This window comes from Mobula hypostoma, chromosome 25, assembly GCF_963921235.1.
Source record: "Mobula hypostoma chromosome 25, sMobHyp1.1, whole genome shotgun sequence".
NCBI lineage: Eukaryota > Metazoa > Chordata > Chondrichthyes > Myliobatiformes > Myliobatidae > Mobula > Mobula hypostoma.
The window spans coordinates 18,122,684-18,142,257 of record NC_086121.1 but is presented as its reverse complement, the minus strand read 5'-3'; the positions used below and the strand labels follow the sequence as shown (position 1 = coordinate 18,142,257).

The window sequence follows — 19,574 nt, the reverse complement described above, 5'->3', positions numbered from 1 at the left end:
AGAGAAGCCCTAGCTCACTTAACCTATCTTCATGAAACATCCTCTCGTCCAGGCATCCAGGTAAATCTCCTCAGCACCCTCTCTAAAAGATCCACATCCTTCCTATAACAAGGCGAACACAATATTCCAGGATTTTTAATATTCATCATCATTATGTGCCTTGTTGTATGACATGGGCGATCATGGTTTCATGACCATGATTGTTCTTGGCAAATTCTGCAGAAGTGGTTTGCCATTGCCATCTTCTGGACAGTGTCTGTACGAGACAGGTGACCCCAGCCATTATCAATACTCTTCAGAGATTGCCTGCTTGGTGTCAGTGGTTGCATAACCGGACTTGTGATATGCACCAACTGCTCATATGACCATACGCCACCTGCTCCCTTGGCTTCACGTGACCCGGATTTGGGGCTAAGCAGATGCTACACCTTGTTCAAAGGTGACCTGCAGGCTAGCGGAGAGTGTCCTTTGGTAGAGACATATTTCCACCCTGTCGCCCAGATATTTGCATTTTAATATTAGCATCGGAGAGCATTCAGACTGGCTGCATTACTGTCTGGTGTGCTGGTGGGGGAGCTAATGCACGGGATCATAGCAAGCTACAGAGAGTTGTAAAATTAGTCAGCTCCATCATGGGTACAAGCCTCCATAGTATCCAAGACATCTTCAAGAGCGGTGCCTCAGAAAAGCAGCTTCCATCATCAGAGCCCCCACCACCCAGGACATGCCCTCTTCTCATTGTTACCATCAGGAAGGAGCTACAGAAGCCTGAAGGCACACACTCAGCGATTCAGGAACAACTTCTTCCCCTCTGCCACCCAATTTCTAAATGGACAATGAATCCATAAACATTACTTCACTACTTTAAAAAAAAAGTTCTGTTTACTTATCTTAATTAACTATTTAATATACTGTACATATATAGTTACTGTGCAGTTTTTTCTCCTATATTTATCATGCATTGCATTGTAATGCTGCTGCAAAGTTAACAAATTTCACGACATAGCTGATGATATTAAGTTTGTTTCTGATAGGGTGGAAAACTGGGAAATTAGAAAAGATGCCTTACAGGAAGCAATTGGGGGCTGGTGGAGGTGAGGTAGAAAATATTGTTAATGTAGCCTAGTGAAACATTTTCTTCTGCATTCTCTATTGATACATGGAGTTTTGAAAGGATTAAAATTACAATTTTTATGCTGGTTCTGAAAATTCTGTGCTGGAAAAGCAGGTGTCAGAGAAATCAAACATAATTGTATATTACAGCAGAGGTAATTTCACCATTCCAGGTCTATCCATAAAATGTTCTGCTTTGTTACTTGCTCATTGGATCCAAAGATTATGCTCCACTGTAATGTTAAATTATTAATAAGGTCATGTAGATATTTAAGAATGTGTAGAAAATAAAATCTTCCTAACTGGCCTTGTTCATTAGCATACATTTTTTGGCAACAACTATCAGATTCATTCGCTGTAGTGCTGTAAAAAATTCCATGTTATTATTGTGACTAGTCTAATAACCTCATGTCTTAGAGCATCTCCTATTGTAATCTATTGAATGATTGAATGTATATATGCACTGTGGTTTTTCTAATTGTTTGTACTGGTGGAGAGTCCATAATAAGAGTTCGTAACTTTTGTGGTTGAGGAGGCTGGTTTTAATGCATTTGAATGTCAAATGAGTAAAGTCATACTCTTTTTAGAAATGCATACACATCCATTTAGTAATTTGTTCAATATCCAGTTTGTTTATATGGGAACATTAAGTTTTTAGATGGGTGGAATAAATTATATCACAGATATTATGTCTTGCAGTTATTTGGTTGATGAGTCAGATTTATATATAGTGGAAATTGTTCTACTGCAGTAAAAGCATTTTTTTAAACCTTGAAGTTAAATGGATTTTGCTTGGCCAGTGAAACTTGTGATCAGCTGATTTCTATCGTTCTCCACCGTAGAACCCGTAGAGTAGTAGTCCTTCCTCAATGCTGACTGTGCTAAAACATGCAGAGGCTGTGCTTAGCACCTTTTGCAGTGTATCTCTGACTCTTTTTTAAAATTCTCTTTGTCCCTTTCTATCTCTCGTTCATTTTTTTTCTCTTTGCTCCCATCTCTGTCTCTGTTTTTATTTGTTCTCTCCCTTCCTGAATGGTTTTTATTTGCTTTCTTTTCCCCCTTGACACCTTGGCAGCAGGGTAACCTTCCCTACGGAAATCATATCTGCATATTCAACTGTGAAGCAGTAAAGGTAGGATGTGTTTAGTAGAGAGTGTTTTTCATTGCTGATGCTGTTATAGATCATTTTTGTAGGACTTGCTTTGAGATTATTCTGAGTAACAGATGCAATGCAGCATGAGCTCTGTCGAGGGAATGCATGTTATTTTTGCTGCATAGCCAGACATTTATGTATATTACAGCAGAGGCAGTGCCATCACTCCAGGAATGTTCCGCTATGCAGTACCACATTTTATTTTGTTGTATCTTGCCAATTGCTTCTGAAGATTTTGCTCCAGTAATATATATTTTTATTGATATTCAGGATATCTAAGAAACAAAACAAATGAGAGATCGTCTCTTCTGCTTTAACTCATTTGCATGGAATAGCACGTGCTTACATAATTTGGCAAAAACCAGGTTCTGCTGGATTTGACATTGCAATTTTTCGCTGTTGTGCAGTTAAAGAAATTCTGCTAACATTATGATCAGTCTGATGAATAATTTTTCATCTCCTGTTGCATTCTACTGGACAATCATAAGCATGCATGTGCTTATGTGTGTTTTGAGCTCTTAATGTCTTCAGTCATGAGTGTTAACAATATACCATGATTTCATTCAAATTAGTTTAATAATTTCTTTCTGTTTATTACTTAACTATTAGAGTTTTGTCTCCATGTAGCTTCAGTCTCTCAGCCAGTCTCTTCATCAAGAGGGATGTTTTTAATAGCAGTTGTCTTCTCCCTCCCTCTGTAGTGTAATGTTTAACATTCTCAACTATAGTTTCCAATGTGAAGTGACTGAATTTTAAACAAGTGTTTATCTTGTATTATGGAAAATTGTCGGGAGGGCCAAAGTTTGTATTGGGTTACTGTCCTGAAGTTGCTATCCTGATAATAAGAGAAGAGCGAGCAGTAGGCAGTCAGTGCAGAGTTGCCCTTTGGCCATTTCCCTTACAAATAGGTATACCTCTTCGAATACTGTTGAGGAGGATGTTCTTTCAGTGGTCAGGTTTCTGTGACTTGTGATTGGCTTTGAGGCTCAGAGGAAAGAGTACAGTCATTTAGTGTGATACGTCAGTAGTGAAGGAAACGGACTGAAGTTTCTCTGTGCACAGGAGAGGTGTCAGGGCCTAGGATGTCTCTGAGCAGCTGCATAAAATTCTTGTGGGGGAGGGTGAGTAGTCAGAAGTCATTGTACGCATTAGTAGAAATGACATAGGCAGAACAAGGGGTGAGCTGCAGAATGAGTTTAGGGAGCTGGGTAAGAAATTAAATTTTAGGACTCAAGTAGTGATCTCTTGATTACATCTGGTGCCACATGCTAGTGAGCCCAGGAATAAAAAGATAAGACCAATGAATACGTTCACTTCTGTGGTAGAGGTGACCTGTACAACAGAGGCAGGTTGCACTTGAATTGGGGGCTGGGGGGAGGATACAATATTCTAGTGGGGGAATTTGCTATTGCCACCAGAGAGTGTTTAAATTAGGGTGGCAGGGGGTGGGTCTAGAGAGTGAAGTCAGTGAGAATACAAGGGTATGTGCAGCACCCTAAGGGTGTGAGCCTAGCAATCAGGATAGCCATCAAGGTTGCAATAAAAAGGCAGATAGGACCACTGCTTTAAATTGAATCTATTTCAATGCCTGTAAACTAATGGTAGGGCAGACAAACTGAGCATATAGATTTCAGGACTGGGATTTTGTGGCCATAACAGAAACGTGGCTGAGAGATGGGCAGGACTGGCAGCTCAAATACTGATGCTTTAGTCATGACAGAGGAACAGGTAGGAGTGGACGGGTGTTGCCTTTTTGATAAGGAGGCTATAACAGCATTGCTTAGAGGAGATATTCTTGAGAAACCATTTAGCGAGGATATATTTAGAAATAAGAAAGGGTTGGTCGGTAATGTTGTGCTATAGACCTCCAATAGTCGTTGGGTACTTGAAGAGTGGATGCGCTGAGAAATTGTAAACAGTCGTGAGAATAGTAGGGTGGTGCTAGTGAGAGATTTCAATTTTCCCAGTATCATCTGGGCCACTCAGAGTGCAAAGGGGCAGAATTTGTACGGTGTCCAAAGCAGTTTCTTGACACTGTTATAGAGGAACCTACTCAGGAAGGAGCAATGCTGGAACCTTCCCTGAGGGAATGAGGCAGGCTAAGTAACTGAGGTGGCATTTGGGGAGCGCATTGACCACAGTTCCATTTGTTTTAAAATACTTATGGATAAAGGTCGAACAGATCCCCAGGTTAAAGTTCTGAACTGAAGGAAGGCCAACTTTGTGGACATTGGACAGGATCTAGCTGGGGTAGACTTGGCAACTCTGTTTAAAGGCAAAGAACAGTTGGTAAGTAGGAGGCATTTAAAAGGGTTATATCAAGAGTCGAGGGGTAGCATATTCCTGATGGGGTGAAGGGTGGATATATCAAGTTCACGGAACCTGACTGATGAAAGATATTGAGGCTCTGGTCAGAAAAAAGAAGGAAATGTACATCATGTTTAGGCAGTTGGATACAAGTGAATCCCACAACAAATATAAAAAGTTTGAGAGTTGGCTTAAGAGAGATATCAGGAAGGCAAAAAAAAAGTGTGAGAAGGATTTGGCAGGCAGGGTTAAAGATAATCCCAAGAGGCTCATATTCACAGTATAAGTGTGACTACGGAGAGGCTGGGTCTGCTTAAAGACATTCAGGACTGCTTAGGTTTGGAGCCAGAGGAGGTGGCTGAGATTTTTAATGTCTATTTCTCCTCAGTGTACACCAAGGAGAACATCATAGATGCCAAAAAAATTAGGGAAATAGGTCTTAGAACCTATGAATACTTCTGTAGGTGTGTGGTGGAAAGTGTGCTGACTGGCTGCATGATGAACACTGATGCCTTTTGAGCAGAAAATTCTATGTAAGGTTCTCAGTGCATCATGCACTCTCCTAACCTTTGAGCACATCTACATGAAACATTGCCATAGGAAAGCAGCATCCATTGTTGGAGATCCTCACCATCCAGGCCATGCTCTTTTCTCACTGCTGCTGTCAGGTAGAAGTTACAAGTGCCTCAGGACTCTTACCGCCAGGTTCAAGAACAGTTACTACACCTCAACCATCAGGCTCTTGAACAAAAGGGGATAACTACACTCATTTAAGGACACTCTTATCTTGATATTTCATGCTCATTATTTATTATTATTTATTTATATTCTCCATTTGCACAGTTTGCTGTCCATTAATCCTGTTTACAGTTACTGTTCTGTAGAATTGCGAAGTATACCCACAGAAAAAGATTTTCGGGGTTGTGTGTGGTGACAACACACCACCACACATGTGTGGTGACATGTATGTATGCTGATAATAAATTTTACTTTGACTTTGACGTGGATATTATGAGGAAGAAGGGATTTGCAGCCATGAAGCACATTAAGATGGTCAAATCCCTGGAACCTGACCAAATTCATCTCTAGACCCTGTGGAGGCCAGGGAAGAAATTGAGGAGTTATTAGTGGATATATTTGCTTTGTCTTAGCTAGTGATAAAATTCCAGAAGATTAGAGAGTGGTTAATATTGTTCCATTGTTTAAAAAGGGTAGTAGGGAGTTATAGACTGGTGAGCTTGACCCGTTGTAGAAAAGTTACTGGAGGGAATTCCAAAGGACAAGATCTACCATCTACAGTCAAGGCCTGATCAGAAATAGTCGATATGGTTTTGTAGTGGGAGGTCATGTCTGATGAATCTTTTGGAGTTTTTAAAGAGGCAGTGATGAGGATAGATGAAGATAGGGCAATGGATGTTGTCTCTATGAAATTTAGTAAGGACTTTGACAAGGGCTTGCATGGCATACTGATCAGGAAGTTTAAGCCATGTGGGATTCAGGGGTAGCCAGTGAGGTGGATTCAGAATTGGCTCAATAAGACGAAACTGAGCGTGATGGTTGAAGGTCAGTTCTCCAACTGGAAACTTGTGACTAGGGGCTGCCCTATTGGGTCAGTGTTGTGATCTGTGTTATTCATTATTTATGTAAGTGATTCTGATGTGAATGTACCTGGCATGATTAGCAAGTTTGCTGATGATACTAATTTGGGGGAATCTCATTGATGGTGAAGCAAATTGCAATGAATTACAAAGAGATCTTGATCATTCAGGGAGATGGGCTGAGGAATGGCAAGTGGTTTTCAACCTAAATAAGTGTAAGGTGATGCATTTTCAACATTTGACTTGTGCAGTGAATGGAAGGGCACTGATGTATGTTGTGCCGCAGAGGGACCTGGGAGTATGGTTTGCTGAAATCCGCTGAGAAATTAGAGGGAGTGGTGGAGAAGGCATTTATTATGCTGACCTTCATCAGTCAGGACGTGGAGTTTAGGAGTACAGACATTATGATACAGTTACATACAGAGTAAGTCATTGGTGAGCCCACACTTGGAGTATTGTGTACAGTTTTAGTCACCCTGTTATAAAAATTTGGTTTTTGAGAAGAATGATGAAAATATGGAAGGACAGAGTAACAAATGAGGAAGTGTTGTGAAAAGCTGGAATAAGAGGAGAGCTGATGTCATCAATCAGGAAACAACTGGTGGAATTTCTGGGACATGTACGGAGGAAAGAGAAGCGTGAACATCTTGCAGTAACAGGAAATATTAATGGAAGAAAAAGTCACCATCGACAGCGCATGACATTCTTGAGTTACGTCAAGGGGTGGACTGGCAAAGGTTTTGAAGAGCTTATTAGAATTTGTCAGATTAAAGACAGATGGAAGACCATGATCACCCACATCACAAAATATGGCACAGAATGATGCTGATGATATTATAGAAAAGATATCATCACGCTGAAGAGAGTGTAGAACAGATTTATGAGGATGCTGCCCGGACTAGAGGCCTGAGTTACTGCTTGTAGCATAGGAAAATGTGGGGTAACCTCATAGTTTATAAAATTATCAAGGGTATGAATAAGGTCATTGTCTTTTGCCCAAGGGTGTGAGTCCAAAAGTAGGGAGTGCAAAGACAAGATAAGAAGGAAGAGATTTAAAAGAGACCTGCGAGAGAGAACTTCTTTACACAGAGGGTGGAAAGTATCTTGAATGAATTGCCTGAAGAGTGGTCGAGGTGGGTATAGTTGCAACATTTAGTAGCTATTTGGATAAGTACATGGAGGGGAAAGGCTTGGAGGGTTATGGGTTAAGCATAAGCAATTGGGAAGAGAAGGGATGATGAAGAGTCAGTTTCCTTGTAGTATTGCTTTATGAGTGTATAACTTGTGATTTTAATTGATTTTTTAATTATATTCTCAGCAGCCAATTGCAATAACTGTAAACTATTTTCTTCTTGGTAGTTTTTTTGAAAATTGCTTAACTGGAGAAAAGCTATTCAATTTATGTGGCTGTTTCAGACCCATAAAGTGAAATAGAACATTTGTGTTTTTGATGTGCTTTGCAGGTTTATGGAACTAACACCAAGTGAGCTGTTACTGTAGGAAAGCAAGTTCTCTCTCTTCTGAGAGAGAAAGTTGCATTTAAAAAAAAACATTTTAAGCCTACTGTTACCTAATATCATGACATATTGGCAATTAAGTGACTTGTGCAAAGCAAGTCTTTGCAAACAAAAATAAATAGATCTTTTTGAGCAACACACATCAAAGTTGCTGGTGAATGCAGCAGGCCAGGCAGCATCCCTAGGAAGAGGTACAGTCGACGTTTCAGGCTGAGACCCTTCGTCAGGACTAACTGAAGGAAGAGTTGGTAAGAGATTTGAAAGTGGGAGTGGGAGGGGGAGGGGGAGATCCAAAATGAGGGGGAGGGATGGAGCCAAGAGCTGGACAGGTGATTGGCAAAGGGGACACGAGAGGATCATGGGACAGGAGGCCCAGGGAGAAAGACAAGGAGTGGGGGGAACCCAGAGGATGGGCAAGGGGTATAGTCAGAGGGACAGAGGGAGAAAAAGGAGAGTGAGAGAAAGAATGTGTATATAAAAATAAATAACGGATGGGGTACGAGGGGGAGGTGGGGCATTAGCGGAAGTTAGAGAAGTCAATGTTCATGAAGTAAATATTCAATCTTTTTGACTTTTTTTTGCTGGAAAAATGTTAGCCGAGGTAATCCCTGCAATTCAGCGTTGCTGTAATATCTGCACTAAAGATATCAGCTCTTGATGTTACATCAAATAACTGGAGGAGGGTGGGCTTGTGGAAACAGGATGTTCGAGCGTATGACTTTCTGATTGTAGACAGAAGTGTTTGCCCAACCACAAGAGAATCTGCAGATGCTGGAAATCCAAGCAACACACATAAAGTGCTGGAGGAACCCAGCAGTTCAGGCAGTGTCTATGGAAAAGAGTAAACAGCCGATGCTTCAGGCTGAGACCCTTCATCAGGACTGTTTACTCTTTTCCATAGATGCTGCCTGGCCTGCTGAGTTCTTAAAGAGTTTGCCAGTTGAGTCACAGTGGCTTGATCTCCTCACCATACTTTCCAATGCAGAAGGGGAAATAAGTTGCTAATTAACTTGTTTTGTGTTTTAACACCAATCACTATTTTATAATTTGCAGCCATTCCTTTGGCTCCATAAGTAGCAGAGAAGTAACCAACTGGAGCAGGCAGCAACCAAAGTACAGTGGCAGGCAAAAATTTGGTCAAAGTGGCAGGTCAAAATTTCTGTTACTGTGAATAGTTAAGTGAGTAGAAGATCCAAAAGTCATAAAGTTAAAGATGAAACATTCTTTTCAACATTTTAAGCAAGATTAGTGTATTATTTTTGTTTTGTACAATTTTAGAGTGGGGAAAAAAAAGGAAAGGAGCACCATGCAAAAGTTTGGGCACCCCCAAGAGATTTGAGCTCTCAGCTGTGTACATACATCTATTGATGCTTCTGGACACATCTTCAGTGATGTTCCTGGAATCATCGGGTGTTTCGGGTCTTTCAACATCATACAACCTCCTCCAGGTGACCCAGCCGGGGCTGATCAGACCCCAGCTTGTGTCCAGATGGCTAGCTACTTATGACTGCATGGCTCCCCTCTTTTGAGCCACAGCCATCTTGAGGCCCTCTCTGCCGCATCGGTGGTACTGTGGATGGCTGTCCTCTTCCTCTGTCCCTCGATGCCCAAAATGCTGAAGGCCCTAACTAAAGAACGGGCTATGAGTCTCCTACAACCAACTTCCAGTGGGAGACACCTCGCTCTCCATCCAGCCTGCTGACAGTTGCTGACCAGTCCTGCGTACTTGGAGAGCTTCCTTTCAAAGGTCTGCTCCAAGCTATCTTCCCATGGGACTGTCGGCTCCAGCAGCACCACTTGCTTAGTAGACTCAGACACTAGGACAATGTCTGGTCGCAGGGTGGTGGCTGCGATATGGTTAGGGAACTTCAGCTGCCGTTCGAGGTCCACCAACAGCTGCCAGTCCCTTGCAGAGGTCAGGATGCCTGCAGATGTTCTTTTGGCAGGTATTGGCTGCTCCCCAGCTCTGACAAAGGCAATGGTCTGGTTGGAGGGTCGGGACCGCTTCGCCCACTCAACTCCTGCACTGACGGCTTCAGCCATGGTCTTCAGGACCTGATCATGCCTCCACCTGTACCGTCCCTCACCAAGTGCCCTTGCACAGCTGCTGTGGATGTGCTCCAGAGTTCCTCGCTTGGAGCACAGTGGGCACGCAGATGACTCTGCCTTGCCCCATGTGTGCAGGTTTGATGGGCTTGGAAGCACATCGTACACTGCCTGGATGAGAAATTGGATGCAGTGTGGTTCGGCTTTCCGAAGATCAGCCCAGGTCACTTTCCTCTCAACCGCATTCTCCCATCTTGTCCAAGCTCCCTGTTGCTTCATTCCCACCGCCTTGCAGGCTCTCATCTCCTCCACTACTGCTCTCACCTCCTCCTGAACTAGACGACACCTTTCCTTCCCTCTGGTGTCTATTTGGGGAGTTGGAAAGGATCCTAGCCCAGCTTGGCCTTGTGTGACCACTCCCACCAGCCTCCTGTGACGCAGCCTCGCCTCTGCTTCCTGAACAGCTTCCTCTGCCCTCCACTTCCTGCCAGTGCTTACTTGGATCCCTGCTCTAGCCACCTTCGGGTCACTTGAGTCCCTATACTGTAGCACTTCTCTGGCTCTTGTTACCTTGAATTCTTCCTCCAAGGATTTGAAGGGCAATTGCAGTTTGTTGTGGTGTCCATAGAGTGCGATGCTGCTCAGGCTCTTTGGCAGCCCCGGCCATCTCCTGAGGTGGTTGCTAACCCTCCTCTCTAAGGTTTCGACTGTCGAGATCGGAACTGCATAGACGAGGAGGGGCCACAGGTTTCTGGGAAGAATGCCATGCTGATATAACTTTTACCAAGGTCTCAGACCTTAATTAGCTTGTTAGGGCTATAGCTTGTTCACAGTCATCGTTGGGAAAGGCCAGGTGATGCAAATTTCAAAGCTTTATAAACACCCTGACTCCTCAAACCTTGTCCCAACAATCAGCCCATGGGCTCCTCTAAGCAGCTGCCTAGCACTCTGAAAATTAAAATAACTGACTCCCACAAAGCAGGAGTAGGCTATAAGAAGATAGCAAAGCGTTTTCAGGTAGCCTTTTCCTCAGTTCGTAATGTAATTAAGAAATGGTAGTTAACAGGAACGGTGGAGGTCAAGTTGAGGTCTGGAAGACCAAGAAAACTTTCCGAGAGAACTGCTTGTAGGATTGCTAGAAAGGCAAATCAGAACCCCCGTTTGACTGCAAAAGACCTTCAGGAAGATTTAGCAGACTCTGGAGTGGTGGTGCACTGTTCTACACCTGCAACACCTGCACAAATATAACCTTCATGGAAGAGTCATCAGAAGAAAACCTTTCCTGTGTCCTCACCACAAAATTCAGCATCAGAAGTTTGCAAAGGAACATCTAAGCAAGCCTGATGCATTTTGGAAACAAGTCCTGTGGACTGATGAAGTTGAAATAGAACTTTTTGGCTACAATGAGCAAAGGTTTGGAGAAAAAAGGGTGCAGAATTTCATGAAAAGAGCATCTCTCCAACTCTCTCGAACTGTTAAGTACAGGGGTGGATCGATCATGCTTTGGGCTTGTGTTGCAGCCAGTGGTACGGGGAACATTTCACTGATAGAGGAAGAATGAATTCAGTTAAATACCAGCAAATTCTGGAAGGAAACATCACATCGTCTGTAAAAAAAAGCTGAAGATGAAAAGAGGGTGGCTCCTACAACAGGATAATGATCCTAAACACACCTCAAAATCCACGATGGACTACCTCGAGCTGCAAGCTGAAGGTTTTGCCATGACCCTCACAGTCCCCGACCTAAACATCATCGAAGATCTGCGGATAGACCTCAAGAGCAGTGCATACAAGACGGCTCAAGAATCGTAACTAGAAGCCTTTTGCAAGGAAGAATGGGCAAAAATCCCCCAAACAAGAATTGGAAGACTCTTAGCTGGCTACAGAAAGCGTTTACAAGCTGTGATACTTGCCAAAGGGGGTGTTACTAAGTACCGACAATGCAGGGTGCTCAAACTTTTGCTTTGGGCCCCTTTCCTTTTTTGTTATTTTGAAACTGTAAAAGATGGAAATAAAAAAAGTAATCTTGCTTAAAATATTAAAGAAATGTGTCATCTTTAACTTTATGACTTTTGGAAATCAGGTTATCTTTTGCTTGCTTAGCTAGTCACAGTAACAGAAATTTTGACCGGGGTGCCCAAACTTTTGCATGCCACTGTAGTAGCTCAGTGGCAATGAGAATGTTCAATTCTTTGTTCAATTCACAGCTGCTGATTTTAGCAGTATAAATGAATTATAAAGTACCAGCTAGATGATTATAGTACAGCTGCGCATCCATGGGTTTTGAGCTTTGCACGTTACTTGGTGACTGTGGATTGATATCTAAAAATAAAACTACTTCTAGTATATACGACCTCTGAGGAAAGATTTGCAAGCTCACATGAATAGCTCTTCTATGCTTACAGTAGAATTTTATCAATCTGCTCAGGTCAGAAGAAAAATATTATTTAAGAAAGCAGAATTCTAACACTTCCTTTCTCCTTTTGCCTACAGTCCTCAACCTTATGTAAGCAAATATTTGCATTTCTGATATTTTGTCAAAAGTACTAATGTTTCTCTTAACGGTAACGTAGCAGTTAGTGCGATGCTATTACAGCTCAGGAAATTGGAGTTCGGAGTTTAATTCCAGCATTATTTGTAAGGAGATGTACATCCTCCCTGTGGAATGCATGGTCCAACGGGTTCTCCGGTTTCCTCCAACAGTATAAAGACTTTCCAGTTAGTAGGTTAATTGGTCATTGTAAATTGCTCCGTGATTATGCTAGGACTAAATCAAGGTTTGCAGGGTCTATACCATGCTGTATCTCTACATATATGATGCAGTTGATAACGTGTGAAGAGGAAATTTCCAGTGCAGTTCGTTAGAGTCATTAAGTAAAAAGCCTTGTCATTCAAACATTTTTACAAGGTGTGAAAATGCATCTTCATCTAAGTCGGGCGTTCGCAACCTGAGGTCCTCAGTTACTGGCTAGGGTCCATGGCATTAAAAAGAGTGGGAACCCTTGTTCTAAGTAGACCTTTTAATGTTGCTAATGGTACCTAGCAAACTGATCGTTACATAGTCTTGACTAGTGTAGCAGAGGAATTTGCTAGAAGGAAATATGTAACCGGATATCTTTTTGAACTTAACTTGGTGTTGGGCAATTAAAAAAAAATTCTTAAAAGAAACTTCCAGTAAAGCCAATTAATTAGGCACAATTGCTTCATGTCTTAGCTGGTACTATGGAAATCAGACACTCAAGTGCCTCAAATATTCACCCCATTTATTATTTGGGAAGAATTTCTGTGCATTGTGTCAATTGTGTAACCTTGATGTTGAATAACATTTGTAGGGTCCCCTTCCCCAGTGGACTATGGTATGCACTACTTTTTGGTTCAGTTTCAAACCTAGTGACCAGAACGTGCCAAATATTACTCATGTAACCCAGCTCGCAGTATTCATTACCTAGACAGTAGATTTTTGAACCAGCTTGTTGTATCTTAGTTGGTGGGCTAAGTTGAATCCCTGTAACGTAAGACTGAAGCACTTCTTGAGGAAATGATCTTTGGTTTTTGTGAATAATTATGCAAAAAATACTAGAATCCTTTCACTAAGTTTAATATTTCACCTTATAAAACTAAATATTACAACCTGAACTATATGCTCTTCTCAGTCAGTGAAGGAAAGAAAGTCCTCCACAGTATGATTTGAAAGATGTGAAACAACAGAATGAATTGAGATGATTATAATGATGTATTTCCCTCAACTAAAAACAAAAGATTCCTAGAAATACTTGGAGTTGTGTAACATCTTTGGAGGGGAAAAGAAAAAGTTTTACGTCAGTGATTTTTCATCAGAACTGGAAAAATGTTAAGTAGAACGGACTTGGAAGAGGGCAAAATTAGCAGATGGCTCTGTGATGGGTTGGGGCTGTAATATAGGAATGATGGGATGAGAGGAAAAAGGGATGTTCTAAGAGACAAATAAAGATACTGGTGATGTAAGTGCCATTAGCTATAAGCAGACTCATTTACCAATTGCAATCTTTTGGAGACGGATGGAAAGGATTACAGTATAATGAATAAACTCTCTACAGGTATCAATTTTAACTGACATTTCGATGATAGACTCTGCCATTTTCATCATGGATGATGCCTGGGCATGTCTAGTCTGGTGGTGTTTATACCCCTCCGTCGTCTGTCCCTCCTGTTTGGTTCGTCCTTATCAATCAGGTTTCCGCTGTCCCACCTTGCTTACAGTCAAATTCCATTTCTTACTTAGAGCGAAACCTTTGTTAAAATTCTTTTCCTCTAGTTTTATTTCAATGGCTTTCTTCACCAGATGGTTCCAAAAGCCAGTGGTGCAGCTCTGTAGTTCTGATGCTGGAACACTGAAGTGTCCAGTTGAAATAAGAAGTACTCTTATATAGGAGGGGTACTCTGAAATACTGTAGGAGTTACTGTTGAGCCTCATTGGAAATGCGTAGGACATAAAGTAAGAAAGGGACAACGTAGTAAACTAGATTTGGGGTGACTGAAGTTCAGAACTATGCTAAAATGATTGGTATTCTGTCTCTTTATTCATTACAGTGCACTAAAATGAATGTGTTTCATTATTTCATTGGAAGGGTTGTTTTAGGTGGGAATGGAAGAAGTGAAAGAGCATGTATTGCCTGTCTTTTCCATATGTAAAGTGCTGTGGGAAGCCTGTTCTGGAATAATTGATAAGTTAGCCAGTGTGCCATGAATGAAATGAGCCACTCATAATGCTGAAAGTGAGGGTAGTAAAAGTCAGGCATGGGGAGGGTGGTGGTGGAGTGGGGGTGGTGGGGTGGTGGAGGACTGCCAAATCACACACTCAAGGAACAACATTGTTTTTTTTTCTTTTGATATCATCTTTTTATTTGCAGATTCTTTCATTAACTTAATTTCTCATGTACACTACCTTGCACACTGCATTTTTTACCTTATACCAACTCTCTCCCCCACCCACCCTTCACCCCCAACCCTTCAGGCTTTATGTTCTTTTCTTCTTTTTTCACTGCTGTAGTAGTAAATTAAAACCTTATGTTTCTCCAACTTTTTCCAGTTCTGATGAACAGTCATTAACCTGAAATGTTAACTTTGTTTTCTCTCCACAGATTCTACCGTACATTGAAAGTTTCCAGTATTTCTTGTTTCTATTTTCCAGCATCCACGGTATTTAACTTTTTTTTTGTCTTAATGATTTTCTATTTGCATTTCATGTGTAATTTGAAATCAGCCCCAATTTACCTGAGTAATGTTGTGCTGAATTCAACACTGTGACCTTTACTGTATTGTGATTTATAGCTTAAGTTAGTATACACTGATATGACATATGATGGAATGGACAACTATATATGTTGCAAATAAAATTTTCAAGCATATTATTGAAAAGCGCTCTATAAAAGGATAATCCTCAATTTTGTAAATAGTGCAACACTTAACTAGAAGGAATATAGAATAAGGGATGTTTATGAATGTGAGATTTTCTGCCTTCTGCTAATTGCATATTTTAAAGAACATAATTATTAATTCATTTTAATTTCCCAGCAAGATAAAAGTCTAAAATTCTAGTTGCTTTAATTATTTAGATTTGCCTTCTTGCAAATGACTAAACAGAAAATGTGCGACTGTGTGAACATTATTTCTCCTTTAATAAGCATGCATAGAATCTGGTAGATATTTAACTGAAAGCTAGATTTTGTTTCACACTTAATGGTTCATTCATGGAGATTTTGTATATCTGGAAATCAAACTCCATTAACACCAATTTTTTTTAATGTTTACATCTTAATCCATTTTGTCTCACAGAATCAGGTTTGATTTGGACTTCATTATGATTTTTTAAGTGTGATCATCTGGAAACAGTTTCCACTCTGTAAAATAAATTAAAAAATATTCTACTAGATCTAACATTTAGTAAGCTTAAGCAATGAACTTTTGAACAATTAGGGGATTCTTTTCTTGTGCCTCAAGTGTGTATTTAAATATTATCTCTAGATCGGAGTTCTTTGGGTATCTGATTATTTACAAGTTGCTTACATTAAATAACTCAAATTCAAATTTTAGGATTTCTTTTTGCAGAATAATGTGAAGTTCTATCATCCAGTAACTTCTGTGATAATTAAGCTGTAATAAAATATTTCAATACTGTTTTTGGAAGTTGATTGTAAATCAAATTCACTCTTTCATATTGTGTTTCAATTTACCAGATAAAATGTTTGTTTTAACTCGAATAAATCTGGCTTGTATCCTTGCACTTCTAGCACTTCCTGAAATCGGTCCCAGGTCTCTAGTTTGAGACCTGTCCAATTAAAAGATTAGTAAGGACTAAATACTTCTGAAGTGTTTCTTTAAAAATACAACTATCTTGGTATTCCCCCACTCAGTCAAAAATGCACGTCTTAATCCTTGAACTACTTGTATTGTGGTTAGTTCTGATTGCCTCATTATAGGAAGGATGTGGAAGCTTTAGAGAAGGTGCAGAGGAAATTTACCAGGATGCTGACTGGATTAGGGAGCATATCTTATGAGGAAAGTTTGAATGAGTTATGGTTTTTCTCTTTGGAATGAAGGAGGATGAGAGGTGACTTGATAGAGGTGTATAAGATTATGAGAGGCATAGGTAGAGTGGATAGCTAGCACCTTTTTCCCCAGTGAGGCAGGGACCAAAACTAGAGGACATCTGTTTAAGATGAGTGGAGATGTTCGAGGTAGGTTTTATATAGAGAGTGGTAGGTGCGTGGAACATGCCGCCCAAGGTGGTGGTAGAGGTGGATACAATAAGGACATTTGAAAGACTCTTAGATAGGCACATGGCTGTAAGAAAATAGAGAGTTATGGGCTCTGTAGGAGGGAAGGGGTAGATTGTGGGCTGAAGGGCTTGTACTGTTCTGTGTTCTGTATTCTTTGCATGCTTAGCTGGTGAATCATCTTGACGGAAGAATTTTTAAAAATGATTTTGAAGTCCATTTTTTTTTTGAAAACTTGCTCAATTTGAACAATGGAGTGTAGCTGGGAGCTAAAGGAATCCAGTGGGTAAGAATTCAGGAGCCTTTGCAGTTATCTAATGGGTCTGAATTTCTTGGAAGTTTTTGGATCATAGTGGTCTGCAGAGTGGATGCGCTATCTGAGCGTGTGGTAGAGGAAGCCATTTCAGTAGAGAGAAGTGACCTTATGGAATGATACTGTTCTTGGCAACAACAGGCACACGTTAGGAATGCTCTGTTGTCTGCCCAGTGCCAGGATTCTAGATATCTATTCTGTGCTGGAGAGTAGCATGGGAAGGGAATGATCCAATTGTCATGAGGCTCCTAGGTAGCAATGTTGCAGACAAGGCAAAGGGGTTCTTGCATGATCAGTTTTAAGAGCTAGTCAGCAATTGAAGAAGTGAACTGAAAAGTTTATAATTTTTTTATTATTACCCAAGTTGCAATAGGACAAATAAGATTAGAGAAGATAATATGTAGTGCTTTTAGCAGTAGAAATTGATGTAGAATGGTGTAGTACAAGTGGGTTTTGGTTCATGGAGCATTGGCACCTGTATGGAGGACATTAAGAGCAACAGACCCAAGACACTCTGGCGTGAACTGTGCTACAACTAGTGTATTAGTGAATCTCATTAGAGGAGAAGATTTTAACCGAAGTCAAAGTTCAAAGTAAATTTATTATCCAAGTATGTATACATCACCATATACAACCCTGAGCATCATTTTCTTGCAGACATACTCAATTAATCCATATAATAATAACCATAATAGAATCAATGAAAGACGGTACCAACTTGGGCATTCAATCTTTGTGCAGAAATTGATAAGTTGTGCAAATACAAAAAATTATAATAAATAAGCAATAAATATTGAGAACATGAGGTGAAGAGTCATTGAAAATGAGTCCACTGATTGTAGGAACATTTCAATGATGGGACAATTGAAATTGAGTGAAGTTATCCCCTTTGGTTCAAGAGCCTGATGGTTGAGGGTTTATAACTGTTCCTAAACCTGGAGGTGTGAGTCCTGAGGCTGGTGTAGCTTCTTCCTGATGGCAGCAGTGAGAAGAGAGCATGGCCTGGGTGGTGGTGTCCATGATGATGGATGCTGCTTTCCTGTGACACTGTTTCATTTTGATGTGCCAACTGGTGGGGAGGGCTTTAACCATGATGGACTGAGCGACATACACTACTTTTTTGTAGGATTTTCCATTCAAGGGCATTGATGTTTCCATTCCAGGCTGTGATGTAGGACAAAGGTTCAAAATTGCAAAATTGTGGTAAATCAAAGAATAGAAACAAGGCAAAAAAGAACGTGTTGCAGACTGTGATAGGAGTGGATAGAGTAAAAGTCTGTAAATCAGTAGATTGTGTTAGAGGTTACAAAAATAATATTAATCTGAAGGTTCTGCATCTGAATGTGTGTAGCATTCGAAAGCACAACACATGAATTGAGAGTGCAAGTGGATATAAACTTGCATAAGGAAAAGTGGCTACAGGTTGGCATAAATTGGAAAATTTATTTATTATTGTCACATACCAAGGAACAGTGAAAACATGTCATGCATGTCGTTCACACAGATCAATTCATTACAACAGCGCATTGAGGTAGTACAAGGTAAAAGCAATAATAGAGAGTAGAATAGTGTGACAGATGCAGAGAAAGTGCAGTGCGGGTAGACAAAAAGGTGCAAGGTCATCAGGAGGTAGATCTGAATGTCCAAGAGTACACAGCATTCGGGAGAGTTGGGAAGCTAAGCAAAGGTAGAAAAGTGGCTTTATTAATGAGAGTCTTGGCACTATAGAGAGGGCTGATCTAAATTCAGGAGATGTGAATGTAGAAGCAGTGTGGATTAAGGTAAGAAATAGAAAGGCACGACTTCACGTTTGTACAAAATGCTTACAAGCCACCTTAAGTCAAATGATGGAACAGTGTATAAAGCAAAAAAAATTGAGATGAAGAATACAAGATAGTTTCTCTTATAACATTTTCTGGAGCCCGCCAGAGAAGAAGCTGTACTAAATAAGGTATTATGTAATGAAATGGGATTAATTACTTCGCTCATCATGGAAACACCCCTAGGTACAATGCTCATAACATGATTAAATTTTATATTTAGTTTGAGGGAGAGAAGAATGGGTCCAAGCCTAGTATTTTAAACATCAATAAGGGCAATTATGAGGGCATGAAAGCAAAGGCAGCTAAAGTGCCTTGACAAATTAGATTAAGGGTCGACTATTTGAGATATAGCGGCAGACATTTAATGGGATCTTTCAGATTACCCAGAATAAATACATTCTGAAGAGTGAAAAAATTCCAAGGGGGGAGGGCCCTACATCCATGGTTAACAAAACAAGCTAAAGGTAAAGCATACTTGCAGAAAGACTGCCAGCAGAGCAGAAAATTGGGCAGAGTATTTAAAAAAAACAATTAAAATAAAATACTGTAACTGAAAGGTTAATAAGGGAGGAAAGTTGAAATAAGAGATGGCATTAACTAGAAATATAAAAATGGATAGTTAGTTTCTGTAGTGGGTTATTAGTATAATGAGTTAACAAGGTGAGCATTGGTTCAATTTAAAAAATGTGCCTGGGGAATTAATGAAAAACAAGGAGATGGTAAATGAAATAAACAGTTACTTTATATCATCCAACACTGAGATGCAAGTAACATTCCAGAAGTAGTTGTAAATCAGGAACTCGAGGAAGAATACTTAGTGGCACTCAGCAAATTATTGGAAACTGGTTGACAAGTCTCCAGATCCTGAATGCACATCATCCCAGGCCCCAGATCCTCACCATCTGGGACATGCTCTCTTCTCATTACTACCATCAGGTGAAAGTACAGGA

General features: G+C 40.5%; 1 protein-coding gene across 4 annotated transcripts in view; it reads left to right on the top strand.

The window, feature by feature from the left end:
* Positions 1–19,574, top strand: part of kcnab2a (potassium voltage-gated channel subfamily A regulatory beta subunit 2a) — a 315,221-nt gene that overhangs the window by 51,094 nt on the left and 244,553 nt on the right. For 2 of the 4 annotated variants that reach the window (XM_063032967.1, XM_063032963.1), the window contains exon 2: positions 14,854–14,911. The gene's annotated coding sequence lies outside the window, so the exon portion shown is untranslated. Of the gene's footprint in view, positions 1–2,019; positions 2,246–3,366; positions 3,388–14,853; positions 14,912–19,574 lie in introns of those variants that run through there. The other 2 variants (XM_063032964.1, XM_063032965.1) reach the window with 2 other exon arrangements.